This window comes from Peromyscus eremicus, chromosome 15, assembly GCF_949786415.1.
Source record: "Peromyscus eremicus chromosome 15, PerEre_H2_v1, whole genome shotgun sequence".
Taxonomy (NCBI): domain Eukaryota; kingdom Metazoa; phylum Chordata; class Mammalia; order Rodentia; family Cricetidae; genus Peromyscus; species Peromyscus eremicus.
In genome coordinates this window covers 80,738,940-80,757,629 of record NC_081431.1, presented here as the reverse complement: position 1 = coordinate 80,757,629, position 18,690 = coordinate 80,738,940, and the positions used below count along the sequence as shown (strand labels likewise).

General features: G+C 39.7%; 1 pseudogene; it reads left to right on the top strand.

The window, feature by feature from the left end:
* The first annotated feature begins 13,533 nt into the window (after positions 1-13,533).
* Positions 13,534-13,634, top strand: LOC131925920 (U6 spliceosomal RNA; annotated as a pseudogene).
* Positions 13,635-18,690: the final 5,056 nt, after the last annotated feature.

Here is an 18,690-nt window from a genome sequence, read left to right as displayed (position 1 = left end):
GGCTTATAGGTTGTTGCTCATGTAGTACATGAATGGCTGCTTCACACTGCAAAGGCTGAGAATTTGGGAGTTATTTAGTCCAGAGTCTAGATGTCTTAGCAGTCTCTATTTGGTGCTGAAGCACAGGGGGATACCTGAAGAGTCATTAGTCTTCACTATATATTGGTGTCCTAGTAAGGATTCTATTGCTGTGCTAAAACACCACAATCAAAAGTAATTTGGGGAGGAAAGGTCTTATCTCATTTTACAACTTGTGAGTTATACTCTATCACTAAAGGAAGTCAGGGCAGGTACTCAGGATTGAGACCTGGAGGCAGAAACTGAAGCAGAAGCTTTGGGGAATGCTTTTTAGTGGCTCGCTCCTGTGGCTTGCTAAGCCTGCTTTCTTATGCCATCCAGGATCAATTGCCAGGAGTGGCACCACCCACAATGGGTTGGGCCCTCCTGTATTAATGCCCTATAGACATGCCTATAGGAAATTTGGAGGATCCATTTTCTCAGTTAGGGTTCTTATTCCCAGATAACTCTATATCAAGTTGGCAAAGAAAATCTGACTACGGCATTTGAATGTGGAAAATGTTGGTTTTAATATCAGTTAAGAAATGCTACAGCCACCATGTAGATGAACTTGCCAGGGCAAGTAGGAAAAACTTGCCTTGGAAGTTTTTCTGAGGGAAAAAAAAAGTTCCCTTCCTTCATGTATTTTATCTGGGCTGCTATTGAAAGGCAGCTCACAGATTGGGGTTAGTATGGGGTGGGGGCAGTGTTCACTGGCTTCAAATATAATAATATGATCAAGAAAATCTGTCACAGGATGTCAGGCCCTCCTGAACTGTGGAACAGTTCTGAATAGGGGTGTGAGGATTGAGAAAAAAAAACAGATAGAAAATAGAGACTTAAAAGACAGAGACACAGGATAGGTTTGGGAGGGCTCTGAGTCAATACTGCAGCAGCCCTGACTTTATTTCCAAAGTCTTTTTTAATTTTTTTTTTTTTTTTTTTTGGTTTTTCAAGGCACGGTTTCTCTGTGTAGTTTTGGTGCCTATCCTGGATCTCACTCTGTAAACCAGGCTGGCCTCAAACTCACAGAGGTCCACCTGGCTCTGCCTCCCAAGTGCTGGGAGTAAAGACAGGTGCCACTACCACCCGGCTCTCACAGCCTTTTTATACCCAAAGCAAGGGGTACAAAAGACCTCCCCCTCTCAAAGACACCATGGTTCAAGGAACAAACAAGTGTAAACACCTCCTTAATTCTCAAGACATCTGTTAAGCACACCCTTGACGGAACATCCTGTTATCCAGCCTTAAAGAACAAAGACAAGTTTGAACTCTCTGACCTTGATTCAAGATGGAATCAAGCCACAAATTGGAGTCACTGTGGGCTCCCACAGCAGGCATGCTCAGTAGCTTGAGTTTTAGTTGATTTCAGATACAATAAAGTTGATAAACAAGATTAGGTATCACAAGTCTACCTCTTATCCATTTGACACAACTGCATATCTTTCTGCCATGCTTAATTTCCAAATAAAAATGTTAACTAGCTCATAATTTCACCAAGCATGGTATAACACCCCTATGTACAAGCACAAATGTATTATATATTGTAGAAGAGAGACAAAGTTGTTGAGGAATGCTTAGTCTTTCACATATGAAAACATAGATTTGCAATATTTAACTACTAATATCATTTCTAGTAATGTTATATGATAGAGGAAAAGAAAGATGAATATCAGTTCAACTTATGTGCACATATACATGAACATGTTCTTAGTAAAACAGGACAGATATTCATGTGGATTACAATTCTCATTTCTGCAAATAGTCAGGTGGGCTCAGCTTATTTTCATAAATACTTCCCTTTACTAGCCATCATTTATTTCCTCTATCTTCAGCAAGCTCCTTAGTATGTCTTTGTTCTTTCCCTGAATGTGTGATCCATACCTGTGGTGATATATTGCATACCCTAATAAAATTTGTCTGAAGATCAGAGAACAGAACATGCTACTAGATTAAATATAAACACCAGATAGTGGTGACACACACCTTTAATTGTAGCACTCAGGAGGCAGAGATCTGTCTGGATCTCTGTGAGTTCAAAGCCACCCTGGATTACATGAGATTAATTCAGTCCAGGAAAGAAATAGAGCCAGGCAGTGGTGGCACACACCTTTAATCTCAGTAATTGGGAATCACACACCTTTAATCTCAGCACTTGAGATCTCATCTCAGCACTAGGAAATAAATAATATAGCTGGGCAGAGAAAGATATATAAGGTACGAGGAGAAAGAAACTAAAGCTTTTTCAGTTGGATCTTTTTTGGCTTAGGGGCTTTTCGGCTGGACACCTTTCAGCTGAGGACTCAGAGACACTCAGTCAGAGGATTCATGGAATTGGCGAGGTAAGAAGTAGCTGTGGCTTGTTCCTTTGTCTCTCTGATCTTTCAGTATTTACACCAATATCTGGCTCCAGGTTTTTTTATTATGAGACCATTTAGGATTTGTGCAAAACATATCTTTATCCCTGAAGTGTCTGGGAATATTGTTATGTTGTCTGGATTGGGTTGTTGTAGTTTCCCATTTACTTTACTTAGAAGACACAGTAACACCATGAGAAACCCTGAAGAACCTCCTCTTCTCCAGGGGACACCTTCCTTACCTCCACTGTGAAGAAGGAATCCATTACACCCTGGATCAATCACCCCATTTAACACTGTTATTCCTTTTGAAATCTGTTGACTTAAGGGTATCAGAAGCCCAAGTTGCTGATGGAGAACGCTTAGCTTGTTATGTTTGTTATGTTTCATAGTTGGAGACCTCTCTATGTGGAATGAAAACTTTGAGGTCAGCAGAACTTAAAGTCACAGGAACATGAAGCAATTATTTTTCTAGTAGGTGACTAGAGGTGATAGTGTGTGGAGCCCCTCCAATTTCCATGCATGGATTCCTGCACATACAAATAGGAGAAATAGGAACTTTTAAAGCTTAACTAAATGCATTTTGCATTGATAAAAACATGGTCTCATGATGTTGTTGGTTGTTTTACTCTTTTAGGAGCCCACCACCCAGATCTCAGATAAATCACAGATGGAGACTTATGCTTAATTATGAATGCCCAGCCTTAGCTTGGCTTGTTTCTTGCCAGCTGTCCTTAACTTAAATTATCCTGTCTACCTTTTGCTTCTGGGCCATTCTTTTTCTATTCCTGTATACCTTTCTTTGTTTCTTTCTCCATGGCTTGCTGTGTAGCTGGGTGGCTGGACCCTGGGTCTTCCTCCTTCTCTGGCTGCTTCCTCCTCTCCTTCCAGAATTGTCCTCCTATCTCTTCTCTCTGTTTGCCAGACCTGTCTATCCTTTCTCTTGCCTTGCTATTGGCCATTCAGTTGAGTATTAGACAATCACATGTTTTCGACAGGCACAGTAACAGAGCTTCACAGAGTTAAACAAAAGCAACATAAACAAAAGTACCATGGTGTTATATTCTACAACACCCCAAGGCTAGGGAAAAGAATATTGTGGCTTGAATGAGAAATATTCTCTATAGGTTTAGGCATTTGAATATTTGGTATTAGCTACTATTGCTATGGAGAGGTGGTAAAGCCTTCTTGGAGGAACAATGTAAGTGTAGGGGGGCTTTGGGTGTTTATAATTTTGTCCCACTTACAGTTTGAACTCTTTTGTCTTGTGTATGCATTTTAGGATGTGATCTCTCATTATCCTGCTCCTACTACCTAGTCTGCTATTTGTTGCTTTGCCTCCCCACTAGAGTGGACCCTTATTTTGCTGGAACCATAACCTGAAATAAACTTCTTCCTTTTGTTGCCATTGTCACAGCATTTTAACACCTCAACAGAAAGGTAATCACTGTAATATAGTACCATCACTTAGTCTCTGTGTTTTGATTAGTTGTGGATCTCTGTAATAACCTGTGTCTGCTGCAAAAAATAAGCTTCTTTGTGCCTATACAAGGATAAGTATATAGAATAAGTATGTAGAATATAGTTAGAAATAAATTGATTTAGTAAAATGGCAATAGAAAGTTTTCCAGCAGGGTCTATGACCTCTATAGTCTCAGGTAGTAGGCTTCATTTGCAGTAACAGGAATGAATTTCCTCCTAGCGAACATCCATAAGTCCAATTAGAGAGCTGTTGATTACCCCCACGATGAACACACCACTCACTGTTGCACCTCTGGGGATATCTTGCCAGGCTATTCTTTCTTGCAATTCATTGGCTTTATAACTTGACTAGGCTACTGAAAACCTTTCTCTCTTGACATTTGTGTTTTCTCTGCATTTGTGTCTTTTGCTCATCAGTTCACATGCCAGGAGAGATGATCTGCTAGCTTCTGGGAATTTTCTTGATTCTGTCTTAAATCCTCTTGTAGGAATGCTAGGATTACAGATGCATGTATTGCTATCATGTCCAGCTTCAGATGAATTCCTAGGGTTCAAACTCAGATGACCATGCTTAAGGAGCAAGAACTTTACTCATTGAGCTACTGCTGTGCAGCTGTGCATGTGTCTAGCTGGTACATGGTAACAGTCTTGATTTAACCTGTTAAAGCCAGTACTGAACTTGGCATGTTTGTTTTCACCTAACATTGATGGATTATTTCTAGCTCTTAAGAATTTTAATTCTTATTTTATTATGTGTATATGAGTATTTTGCCTGCATGTTTGTCTATGAAATCTGTGGGTGTCTGATAATTATGGAGGCCAGAAGAAGGCATTGAATACCCTGGCAAATGTAGTTATATATGGTTGTGGAGCTCGCCATGGTGCTAGGAATTGAACATTGGTCCTTCGGAAGAGCAGCCAGTGCTCTTATTGGATAAGCCACGTATATGTGTGTGGGAGGTGTGTGTGGATATCTCTATCTAGCTATCTCTATCTCTATCTATCTATCTATCTATCTATCTATCTATCTATCTATCTATCTAGCATCTATCCCTTCACCTATATTCTTTAAAATCAGATACGTTGTACCTAGAACACAGAAACTTTTCTGGCAATTAACGCCTGTATAATTGATTGTTTTCTTATTTAATTCTGATATAAGCCAGGGATTCATGTGAAATGACTTAGGTTATCATAAATATGTTTTGGCATCTGGGTTTATGATGATTATAGGTGTTGATTCTTGAGGTTGTCTTTGTTTAACTGTTATTTTGTTCCTTGGTTTCTGTTTCCTTTCTAGTCTTCTGCCCTAAGTAGACAGGAATTTTGGTGACCAGCGAGCCTTTAGGTCCAGTATGATGTCTCTACTGTAGTTTATGTGGCCTGCAAGTCCTTTGGGCTTTTGGCTGCCAATTTTGTCTGTCCAGCTCCCAGTACCTTTGGGGGTACTGGGTACCTGCTTGGTCTCTGGGATTCCTACCTAGTACAGCATGGCCTCCAGTACAGCAGAAGTTGTCTGTGGAGGTGATGGGCTGGGGAACTCGGGGTGGGGTGCATTTGGGGGCTGTTGGGCAAGCTTTAGTGGGGGTATTAGCTGGCTGTGGGCAGTGTCTTACATTGAGTCTCTTCAATTGTCTTGGACTCAAGTAAAGCATAAGTCTTCTGCTGAAATTGTGGGTCTGAATATTGATTCCAGGGGAGGTGGTGCAGTCTGGGATGTTGGGCAGGCTTTAAGGAGTGTTAGTGGGCTATGGGAGATATCTTTTTTTTATGGTAATGCCTCTGAAATCTTATTTTTTTTATTTATTTTTTATTTTTTATTTTTGCCAGGGTGTTTTATTACAGCAACAAAAAGGAACTAAGACACCATGCAAGCCTCGTTACAGGAAGAAAACGTAAATTACAATGGACTTTTATAATAAGGTTACAGCTAAAAAAGAAATAAAGTATTTAAAATGAAAGGAAGAGGTAGACAGGAGGAGGAGAGATGAAAGAAAGGGGAAGAAAACAAAGAAAAAGACAGGAAGGAAAGGGAGGAGAGGAGAGATAAAAGAGATGAGAGAAAGAGGAAAGGGGCAGATAGGAGAAAAAGGAAGGGGAGGGGAGGGAGGGAAGGAAAGGGGGAAGGGAAGGGAAGGGGACAGAGAAGGAAAGGGGGAAGGGGAGGGGACAGGAGGGGAGGGAAGGAAGGAGGACAGGAGGGAAGGGAAGGGAAGGGAAAAGAGAAGGGAAGGGGGAAGGGGAAGGGGAGGAAGGCAGACAAGTTTTTATAGGAAGATGTGGTTGATATATTGTGTACCCCAATAAACTTATCTGGGGGTCAGAGAACAGAACAGCCACTATATTAAACATAGGTTTAGGCAGTGGCAGCACACACCTTTAATCCTAGCATTCTGGAAGCAGAGATCCGTCTGGATCTCTGTGAGTTCAAGGCCACACTGGAAACAGCCAAGCATGGTGACTCACACCTTTAATCCCAGGAAGTGATGGCAGGAAGCAGAAAGGTATATAAGCTTTGAAAACCAGAAACTAGAGGCTTTTTAAGCTTTTAGGCTTTTGAGCAGCAGTTCAGCTGAGATCCATTCGGGTGAGGACTCAGAGGCTTCCAGTCTGAGGAAACAGGATCAGCTGAGGAAGTGGCGAGGTGAGGTTAGCTGTGGCTTGTTCTGCTTCTCTGATCTTCCAGCATTCACTTCAATACCTGACTCTGGGTTTGTTTTTATTAATAAGACCTTTTAAGATTCATTCTACAGAAAGATCTTAAGGATGCTATATAAAACAACTTAGTACACCCAACAACAACAAGAAGTTGCTAAGTTAAATTTATCATAATACATCTGACTTACTACTAAAACAAATTAGCATTCTTCTTACTTAATAAAACTGCATTGTAAACTATACTACTTACATTTCTTTCTTTTTTTTTAATTTTTATTTTGCAATACAATTCAGTTCTACATACAGGCACAGATTCCCTTGTTCTCCCCCCTCCCGCCCCCCTCACCTTCCCCCCAGCCCGCCCCCCATTCCCATCTTCTCCAGGGCAAAGCCTTCCCGGCAGACTGAGATCAACCTGGTAGACTCAGTCCAGGTAGGTCCAGTCCCCTCCTCCCAGGCCGAGCCAAGCGACCCTGCATAGGCCCCAGGTTTCAAATAGCCGACTCATGCAATGAGCCTGGATGCCTATGGGAGATATCTTATGTGGGGTCGCTAGGACCAGCCAGATCTCCAGTAAAACCATCTGAATTGTAGCCTGAGAGATGGAGCTCAGAGAAGAGGGTGATGTTGAGGGATGTTGGGTGGGCTTTTGCGAGTGTTAACAGGTACTGAGCAGTGTCTTACCGTGGGTCCCTAACTCTGACCTGACCACTGGTAAAGGAGATCAAGTTGTGAACTGGTATATGGAGGCCCCAAGATGGGGTACAACTTGGAAACTCCTGGGAATCTATGAGAGTTACCCTTAGCTAAGACTCCTAGGATAAGGACCTGAACAGGCCATGTCCTGTAACCAGACAGGTCTTCCTGTGGAGGGACTGGGACACCAACCCAGACACATAACCTTTGACCTATAGTTTGATGTGCCTACAAGATGTGCTGGGGTAAAGGTGGAGCAGAAATTGTGGGAGTGACAAATCAATGACCGGCCCAGCTTGAGGCCCATACTATGGAGGGAGTCTGTCCCTGACATCGTCTGGATGGCCAGGACCCAGAGGTTGGATAGCCCAGAGACTCAGAAAAGAACAAAGTATGACTGGCAAAAAAAAGTTAATGAAATGATTTCTAATGATCTTCTGTACTCATAGATTGGGGCCTACCCCAGTTGTCATCAGAGAGGTTTCACCCAGCAATGGGTGGAAACAGATACATAGACCCACAGCCAAACATTAGTCCAACCTCAGGGAATCCTGTGAAAAAGAAGGAAGAGGGATTATAAGAGCCAGAGGGGCCAAAAGCACCCAAAAAACCCCACAGAATCAACTAAGTTGGGATCATAGGGGCACACAGAGACTCAACTGCCAACCAGAGATCTTGCATGGGACTGATCTAGGCATATATTACAGTTGTGTAGCTTGGACTTCTTATGGGCCTCCTAACAGTGGGAGCAGGGACTGTCTCTAACTTTGTTACCTGCTTTCAGGGCCCTTTTCTCCTACTGGGTTGACTCATCCAGCTGTAATAGGAGAGGAGGTGACTATTCTTACTGCAACTGGATATGCCATTCTGGCAGACACAAATAGGAGGCCAGCCTGTTTCTGAAGAGAAAGCAGGAGGAGTTAGGGGGAGAGGAAGGACTGGGAAGAGTAAAGGGAAGGAGGGGAAAATATAATTGGATGACTGAAAATAATTAATTAATAAAAAAGGATTTCACATAAAATATACTTCTATATTTTATAACTTTATTATTCTCTCTTTAAAATCTCGATAGCAGTTTTTTGTAGTTTATTGTTAATATTATTTGTGATTTTTTTTCTAAATGACTAGTATTTTGATTTTCTAGGCTAAGAAACAAACATTTTGAAAATAATGATCACTTTGTTGCTGCAAATTTTCCCACTACAGTAGTCACAGATGAATAAATAACTTGTTTGAAGATTTATGCTTAATATGCATAATTCAATATTTTACAACTTTTAGTTTAACTTAAAGACACAGGGTAGTTAATGTTTTGCAAACTTTCCTCATACCATTTACCAAGGTATTTGAAAAATACCAATATGTTATTAAATCATGGCATATACAGTGAAACAGTGAAAATTCCATAGTGAACCATATTAGAGGCATTAACTTGATAATGAAAGAATGATCCATCTTGAATCGTGAAGATGGTAGAGTGAGTGACAATTACACAAGAGACATCTCTGCTTCTAAATGTACAGTGATAAATGACGTTCATGTTTATAGACCATCCTTGCTGGAGGTGCTGGTCTTACAAGTTCTAAGTAGGAAACATGGAAAGCTTTTCAGATTGTAAGAGAAAAATGCCAGCAGATGCGGGCTCACCATAACTACCAAAGAAATTGAAGAAGCATATTGAAGTGGCTGCTTTAAGTCTCTTAAGGGGTGTAATCAATAGCCTCCTAAGGGGTACTTTAAATTATAAGCAGGTTCTGCATTATTAATGTTATATAGCTAGTTTATTGGATGTTGATAGCATGTCAAACATCTTGAGTCCCATCTACCCATGGGGCACAGAGCAGTAGCCATGTTTTACTTATTCACAGATCTTTTGGCTTCACTAGGAAGGCAAATTCTGAAGATTTTGAATTACATTTTAGCACTCCATAATCATACATCTTCCTCACTCTACATCTCGTGAATAAAACTTAACATTTTGAGGACAAGGTTCAAGTGTGGCATTGAGACAGCTGAAGATCTGAGGTACTAGAAAAAGCCAGACATAATTTAGTGTCCCTTGAATGGTGTACTAGTTACTTTTCTGTTGCTATAATAGAATACTCTGACAAAAATCAAATTAAGGAATAACGAGTTTATTTCATATTAAAGTTCCAGAGGGGATATAGTCCATCATGGTTGGAAAGGCATGGCAAAAGCTTCAGACAGCAGCAGGAACTGAAAGAAGCATCCTTATAACATTCTATCTGCACAGAGGAATCACAGATCGATAACAGAGTGAGACTGAGCTATTAAAACTCAAAAACTGCCCTCAATGATATCCTCTCCCCAGCAAGGCTCCACTTCCTAAAACTTACATAAACTTCCCCAACAGCAGCACCAGCTGGGGTCATGTGTTAAAGACATGAGACTGTGAGAGACATTTCTCATTCAAACTATCACAAGTAGTAAATAGGAATTACACACTTTACACAGGATGGCTGGGTTTAGAATTCCTGTAGCTGGAGAGTTTCTCTCCAGGTCCCGCCAAGTCCCCGCAGTTCCACAGCCCACTTATAAAATAATCACTCCGATGCTTATATTACTTATCAACTGCATGGCTGTGTGGCTCAGGCTTCTTGTTACCTAGTTCTTATATTTTAAATTAACCCATTTCTATAAATCTACACCTTGCCATGTGGCTCGTGGCTTATGGATACTTTACATCTTGCTCCTCATGGCGGCAGCTGGCAGTGTCTCTCTCCCTCAGCTTTCTACTTCTCAGACTTCTCCTCTCTATTTGTCATACCTATACTTCCTGTCTGGCTACTAGCCAATCAGCACCTTATTTATTAACCCATCAGAGCAACCCATTTACAACATAGAGAACATCCCATAGCAGATTCCCTGTGTCTTCTCACTAAATACAACAAATGTGATCAGTTAGCCTGTAGACCATGTGCATTACTTCCTTTTTTTTTTTTTTTTTTGGTGGCGATGAGAACTTTATTGCAAGCACATCACCAGTGACAACAATGAGGATAAGTAAGAATATGAATCTAGCTTTGCATTCTTTATCTGTCAAGAGCTTGTAAAAAATATCTCAAAGAAACCCAATCAAGAAATCTTAGAAATTTTATCAGATAAAAATTTCCAAATTTTACCAAATATTTAGGTAACAAAGAGCAAAACTTTCCATCAAGATATTATCAATTCATATGGCAATACTGTAAGTTTCTGGACTACTCCAAGACATTTAAATACTCCAAAGGCAACATTAAGTTTAATGCAACATCAATGTTTGAAGCAACAATGAGTTACCCTATGTAAATGAGACTAGGGGGCCTCTTCTTCCACTCTTAAAAAAAGTGGGAAAATTTTCAAAGGGGAAGAGATGTGGAACTCTTCTTAAATAGAGTGTAGCTAGATTTTTCACTTATGGGAAAGATGAGGTAGGGTCTAAAAAGATGAGAAATGACTTTTTACCACAAGATCTTCCAGATAAGAGCCATAACTGATAACAAGGTCATTAAACTGGTCTTAGATTTGGTCCATAGTTTGTGGGAGATCTCGAGCTGGAATAAACCATTCATGTTCTTCTTTCTCTTCCAGCGTTTCTCGGAAACAACGTTCAATAAATTCTTCCCACAACTCCTCTTCTATTTGTCTGTTGAATTCCTCTTCGTTTTCCATCCACATGTACTCTGCAAATGGATTATCATCTTTATGGGAATGACCGTTAATAATCACATCTTCATTGATGATGCTTGGATTAGTACTGCTGCAACTTGGATCTTTCATGGCTGGTGTTCCTTGTCGTTTTTAACCCAGTGCATGGCAGCGTGGGGCGGGGGGAGGGGGGGGGAGGGGGGGTGGAGGAGGACGGCAGCCAATGAATCCTGTCGGCCTCCGCGGATCTCCACAGGCAGCACCGCACCCCTGCTCAACGTGCACTTCGCCCCGCATTACTTACTTTTTTACTGTTGCTGTAATTGTTAAGAAGCCAATGAAGAAGAGAGTTTGTTTTGATTTACAATTGAGGTGGGATACAGGTTGCTCCTGATGGGAAAGCCATGGTAGGATGTGACTCCATGGTAGCAACTGAGCTCCCTCACATCTTGAAGCAAGAAGGAGAAAGCAGACAGAAAATGAATATAGGCTCTAAGATCTCAAGGCCCACTTCTAATAACTTACTTCTTCCTGTGAGGCTCCACCTAACAATAGTTCCATACAGCACTGCCAGCTATCGAACAAGTGCTTAAATACATGAGCTTAGGTGGGACATTCATATTCAAAGCATAATACCCTCATTTACCTAATAAATTTGAAATCATCATCTCAGATTGCTAAGCAATACCCATTATTCACTAAACCATCAATAAAGTCTGGTACATGACATTCTATATGCCTGTATGCATCTCTCTTCTTTTAAAACCTCTTATCCAAAGACTGGTCTTGTTTTATGTCTGTCTATTCTTCTAATATTCCTTCTAGTGAAAATGCACAAAAGATACATTTTATTTTAATGGGTTGAAATAAAAATGTTTCAAGAGCAAACCATTTGTATTGCATTCAGCATAACCTGGTTATGAGTAGAAAAGAGTAAATTCCCTTGTTGAATAACATAGCAATACCTGATCCAGAAACAGACTGATCACTCCTGGGTTATTTCCTTGATTTTGCAGAATTGTTCTTTTATAAATGAACTCTATACACAGCCCAGGGACCATTTGATGGGACCTGTAACGGAGGCATTTGTGGGGATTTGCCTGGGGAAATCACTCCAGCAATTTACATATGTGTTTTAGTTTAATATCCATTTATGTATGTATGTATGTATGTATGTATGTATGTATGTATGTATGTATTTTTGCTGTGTTCATGTGTAAGCCCTGAAGATGGAGGGTTATAATTGTTTTTGAATTGCATAGGAGACACAGCACTCTATACACAGCCCAGGGACCATTTGATGGGACCTGTAATGGAGGCATTTGTGGGGATCATTGCCTGGGGAAATCACTGCAGCAATTTACATATGTGTTTTAGTTTAATATCCATTTATGTATGTATGTATATATGTATGTATGTATGTATTTATTTATTTTTGCTGTGTTCATGTGTAAGCCCTGAAGATGGAGGGTTATAATTGTCTTTGAATTGCATAGGAGACACAACACAATTTACAAAGAAACAGCTGGAGTGTGATCTAATCTCCATGTTTCAATTTACTTATGTGCAAAACATGCATAAAAAATTAACTCTCCCTGAGCAAATTGCTCTGTGTACCTGGTGAGCCTCAGCTTTGCTGTAGCAAAAGCTATATGCCTGTTATGACCCAGAGATTCCATTAAATAATACATAGATGGTTGAGAGAATATAGCATTTATACATTTAATATTAATTTGACTACAGTATAGTTGCTATGTCTAAACCATAAATATGTCCTCATCTTCAGGTCTTCTGTTTCAGTGACTCTTGACCTCCTTGAGTGAGACAGCAAGAACATTCTGAACCAGGTTTAGGAAGTGACATCAGATTAAATTAAGAACTCATGCATTTATGGATCAGATAGAGAAGCAGAAAATATTCACAAGGGATGAATTTTGAAGAAAGAAATTGCTGAGTTGTTCCTTGGTCATGCACATTGTGAACTAGTGGTCCTACATAGAACTTAAAATGTGGCAATTGTAATGGAGTATTTTTGAAGTATATAAGTTTTTATTATTTTATGTTCAAATTTATGTAAAAATATTTCCTTCACTAATTATTTTTCAGTAATTGATTTTTGTTATTAATTTTGTTAAACATTTTATGGAAGGTTAAGTTCATACTAGGAATATGAGGAAAAAGAAAACATATTCCTTAATTATTAAGAAACAAAATGTCATCTCACATTCATTATGATAGGCACTATCAGAAACAGTACATTAATAAATATTGGTGAAAATGGGGAAATTGGAATATTTAAGTGCTCTTCGGAGCACTGGGAGTTGCCATGGGAAACTTAGAAGTACAGTGACTTATCAAAAAGTTAATAAGAAAATTGTCATTTGATTAAGCAATTTTACTTCTGAGCAAGTTTTTGAACCATTGAAGCAGGATATGAAAGAGCTATTTGCACATCTATGTACCTTCAAACACCCTTCACAATATTTCAGAGGCACAAATGGCTGAAGTGTCTGTCAGTAGATAAATTGATAAATACATATTCATAAACATTGTAAATACATGTATATATTAACATACCTAAGTGTATGTATAGACATACACATTGCAATGTTTTAACCTTAAAAAAATAGGTAATGCTCACTTGGCAGTGCATATATTACAATGAGAATGGCACAGAGATTAGCATGGCCCCTGTGCAAGGATGACACACAAATTCTTGAAGCATTCCATACTTTAACCAAAACCAATTAAAGACAGAACAAAAAAGAAAACTTCAGAACAATATTCCTGGTGAACATACATTCAAAAATTCTCAGTAAGGTACTTGTAAACACAATACAGACATACATCAATAAGATTATCCACTAGGATCAAGTTGGTTTTATCTTGAGAGGCAGGGATGGTTCAACATACATATAAATACAATAAACCATATAAATTGACACAGAGGAAAAAATACTTGTCCCAAAAGATAGAAAAAAGCCTCTGATAAAATCCAATGTGCCTTCATGATAAATATCTTAGAGATCATAGAATATAGGACTAGAGAGAATATATTTCAACATAATAAAGTCTAAATATGAGAAATGCAGAGCCAACATCATTCTAAATCAAGAGAAACTTGAAGCAATCCTACTGAAATCAGGAACAGTCAACATTTGCACACCAGCTCCATTTTATCTAGTTCTTTATTTTCTGCATCACTAGAATTTAAAGTCAAATCTGCCACTTGTATATCTTGAATATTTCTAGAAATGTTCTTCTCTCTCCCTTTCTTTCCCATCCCAGGTGCATGTGTACATGTGTGTGCATGTACATACAGGCAAGAGGTTCATCTTGGGTATAAGTTCTCATTAGCTATCCACTTTGTTCTTTCACCCAAGGTCTCTTACTGATTTCAAACTTACCTAGTAGGCTAGACTGGCTGGTCAGCAAGCGCCAGGGATCTGCTTGTCTTCTCTCTACCACTGGGATTATGCATGCACCACCAAACCTGGCCCTTTACATGTGTGCTGGGGATTGAACTTGGATCTTCCTGGTCACATTACAAGTGAACTCTCTCTCCAGCCCTTGCTTGTTGTTCTGTAATAAATTCGCTGTCAGAACAACTGAAAGTAAAGCTGGAGACCTTTGGTTTAAGTAGCATCTGAAAAAAAAAAAAGCCTCCAAACTCTAATAAAATGAAAATATTTATTCCTAAAACAAAACAAAACAAAACAAAACAAAAAACAGAATTGCTGTGCAAGCTAATCTTATGTTAAATTAACACACAAACTAGTTTAATTGACAAAATAACTCTAAAAGTTCTGGCTGTATTTTCTTAATTAGTGATCAATGCGGGCAGGGAGGGGGGATCTCAGTCCATGTAGGGTAGTGCCATCTCTGGGCTTCTGGTTCTGCCTCTATTTAAGGCAGTCTGAGCAAGTCATGGGAAACAAGGCAGTAAGCAGAACCTTCCCAAGGCCTCTGCATCAGCTCCTGCATCTAGGTTCCTGCAATATTTGAGTTCCTGTCCTGACTTCCTTTGATGATGAACTATGATATGGATGTGTAAGCCAACTTTAATCCTTTCCTCTCCAACTTGTTTTTGGTGATGGTGTTTTGTTACAGAAATAGAAACCCTAACTATGTTTGTACCAGCATAGCGGAGTATAGTTTTGTTAGACCTGACCATGTTTTGTGGAGAAATGTAGAAATACTTTGGAACTCTGGGCAAGAAAATCCATTGAGTGTTCAGAACTTAGTGGGACGTTCTGTAGGAGCTTTGAAGATAAGACTATTGAGAACAGTGTAGAGGATGGAGGCCTTGCCTGTGAAGTTTCACAGGGAAGTTTAAAGATTCTCTCAGGGCTGTTTCCTGTTTTGATTTAAAATTCTGCCATTCTGGTTAGCTGGGGCTGAAGAATCAGCTGTGGTTAATGAGATACCAGAAGTACTAAACCAAAACCTTTGCTTTGCTGGGATTATGGATGTTGGTCAACTAGAGATGAAAATTTAGTGGTGATTATGAAGTGACTAGCATCACTGAGGCAGAATCTTCTGGAAAGTATTTCCTAAAAGTCAGCATACAGAAGCTGTGTTTCAGAGGAGACCAAGGATGTAAGTTACTCTGGAAGCTGAACTGGATACTGTAAGAATCACCCAGGGGGCATTGGTTTTGAAGGAGTGGGAGGGTCATGGAGAACAGCTGAGGCTTGGCACTGTGAAAAGCCAGGAGAGGCCATTGGTGGAGGTGCAACCTCAGTGGCAGTTGAAGGCCCAGCACTGAAGGGGCCATTCAAAGATGTTGAGACTTGGCACCATGAAGAGAGCCTATGACAGGCTCTTGGTGAAAGTGCAGCCAAAGACCCTAGTGATTTTTACGGCTGCCAGGACCATAAGATGACTGCCAAGAACGGCAGTAGCAATGGAGTGGAGGCAGCTGGAGGTTAGAAGACAAACTGGTTTGTTCCTGAGGGCAGAGCAAGAAAAGTGACTCAAGCTCTTTGGAGCAGCCCAGAAGATGGTGAGCAAGTCCCAGATAATTGGGCATTAAATTATTTATACTGTTGGAGGTTGGTTTTGTTTGGTTCAGATTGTGACTGTAGCCTGGTTCTTCCTTCTTGAAGAAGGTATTTAATTTTGATTTTTTAAAGGAGTCCACAGCTGCACAACTTTGAACATTTAGAGGAGATTTTGGATTTTTAGAGACTGCATGTTTTAAAAACACTGAAATTTTAATGTGTTTAAGTTTGTAAAGGCTGCGGTGTTGTTTTCACTTCGGCACAGTGGCTGCACCCCAGTCTACTGCTATTGCAGCCAGCAATTGCAACTCTGCAGCTACCGGCCTGTTGCTCTAGCAGTGGACTGGTCACTCAGGCCATAGCCTGGTGAGAATTCTGTTCCAGGTACCAGCTCTGTTGCTGCTGCTAATGGTAGCCTGAACTAAATCTCTATTGTTCTGTTTATAAATAAGACTTGAAATTCAAAGGCTGAAGTGAAAACCTGCTAGCTCAGAGAGGTTGAATAGCAAAACGCTAACCTCATCCTTGCTGGCATCTCTGACTTTGCTTTTTCTCTGCCAAACCAGAACAACCTGTGCCACTCTAAATCCCTCCCATGTACTTTCTGGGTCTCTCCTGGATGCCCTCTGATACTCTATGATTACATTCTGTCAACTAATTGCTAACTCAGCTTTCTGACCCAACGTTAATTTTATTTAATCAATGCAAAGGCAAACTTGAGGTTTACAATGTGATTGAATGTCCCCCCAACTTTTCCCACTTTTTGTCTAAATAAAAAGAAAGGTTTTAACCCTAACATAGTGAAACTATATACAATAAGAACAATTATCAAGTAAGAATTACACTCACAATGTCCAGTCCAATTGCAGTTGGCAAATTCAGAGAAACCACTCCATTATCTTTCCTATCTTGGTGAATCCAAAGTTTTGTACCTAATTCACTTCTATCTTAACTTGTATTACCAACCCAAAACTATCTTTTTAGACCTCAAAACATTTTCTTAGATAAACAATTTAAGCTTTTACATCTTTCAATCTTATACAACTTATACCTCTTTCGTAAGTTTCTTTTCTGAATTTAGTAACAAGAAAAACTGGAACTAAAACAATCTTGTCTTCAACTACTTCAGAGATCCTGAGAAGGATATAATATTAACTGAGCAAACAGGAAGAACAGAACAAACAACTTCCCAAACTATAAAAATTACAGAAGTGTCTGGCTACCTGGACAGTCATCCACATTTTCTCTGAAACTTTGGGGCATCCATTTTCAGCCTACAGGCCTAGAATATCTGCCAGACTTTTTTGTGAAACAAGAACTTTGAAGGTCTCTCCTATCTTGTCTTGGCAAAGTTTGGCAGTCGCCTTCTTTTGTACACTGCTTGTCCAATTTGGACAGCATACTGACAGCTGTGGAGTCAATGGCAGCTTCCTGCCCAGTGGCTAACTTTTCTATAGTTAAAGCAAACTCCATATAGAGGTACTTCAAGTCCTATCATCCTTGTTTGAAGTAAATTATTGCTGCTAGGAGCAGAAGTGTCTCAGTTTCATGAAAAACCTTAGGTTATTAAAACATATTAAATGCCATATTCTGTAAGTCTCTAAATGTTTGAAGACCACCTATATATCTAAAATATATCTTTGTTTAACCTTGAAAACATATCTAACATAAGGTTAATTATTGTAGATAATTACTAACTTGTATTCCTTAATTATACATTACATTTTTTTTAATTTTTATTTTTTTGGTTTTTCAAGACAGGGTTTCTCTGTGTAGCTTTGCGCCTTTTCCTGAAACTCACTTGGTAGCCCAGGCTGGCCTCGAACTCACAGAGATCCGCCTGGATCTGCCTCCCGAGTGCTGGGGTTAAAGGCGTGGGCCACCACCGCCCGGCCACATTACATTTTTAAATGAACTGCATAGGTATAATACCTTAAACAAGAGTAGAAACATATATAGAGTATGTTCTAACAAAAATAAACTTAAATTTATATCTATGTACAAAAATCCATACCAATGTAAAATATTTGAATTAATAGTTGCTTTTAGTTTAAAGTAGATTAAATAATCTACCTTTTTATCCTATCCTTTCCATACCCCCTTTTTTAGAAAGAGATCCTTCAATTCAGCCATTTTGCTTAGTTTCCTCCCTTAACATGACCAGTAACAATGATGATAAACATTCACAACCCATCGAATGACCAGAAACCACCTATTCCATCTCTTGGGAACATGGGTGTCATATTCTTAAAATTACATCTTGTTGACTGGGGGCAACAGCATCTATAGGGGGCTCTGAGAAAATTGGGATAATGATCAAATCCTGGGAGAGCTAGTGCTGTGGGATGGTCTGTATGTCAATTGTGTTGCTGATTGGTCAATAAATAAATCACTGATTGGCCAGTGGCCAGGCAGGAAATATAGGCAGGACTAACAGAGAGGAGAATTGAGAGAGAAGAGGAAGGCAGAAGAGAGACACTGCCAGCCGCCGTCAGGACAAGGAAGATGTAAAGTACTGGTAAGCCACAAGCCACGTGGCAAGGTATAGATTTATAGAAATGGATTAATTTAAGCTGTAAGAACAGTTAGCAAGAAGCCTGCCATGGCCATACAGTTTGTAACCAATATAAGTCTCTGTGTTTACTTGGTAAGGTCTGAGCAGCTGTGGGTCTGGCAGGTGAGAGAGATTTGTCCTGAGGTGGGCCAGGCAGGAAAACTCTAGCTACAAGCTAGCTGTATTATTTTTTGTTTAGTCTCTGTGTAATGGGAAAGTGTAGGGTTATCTGAAG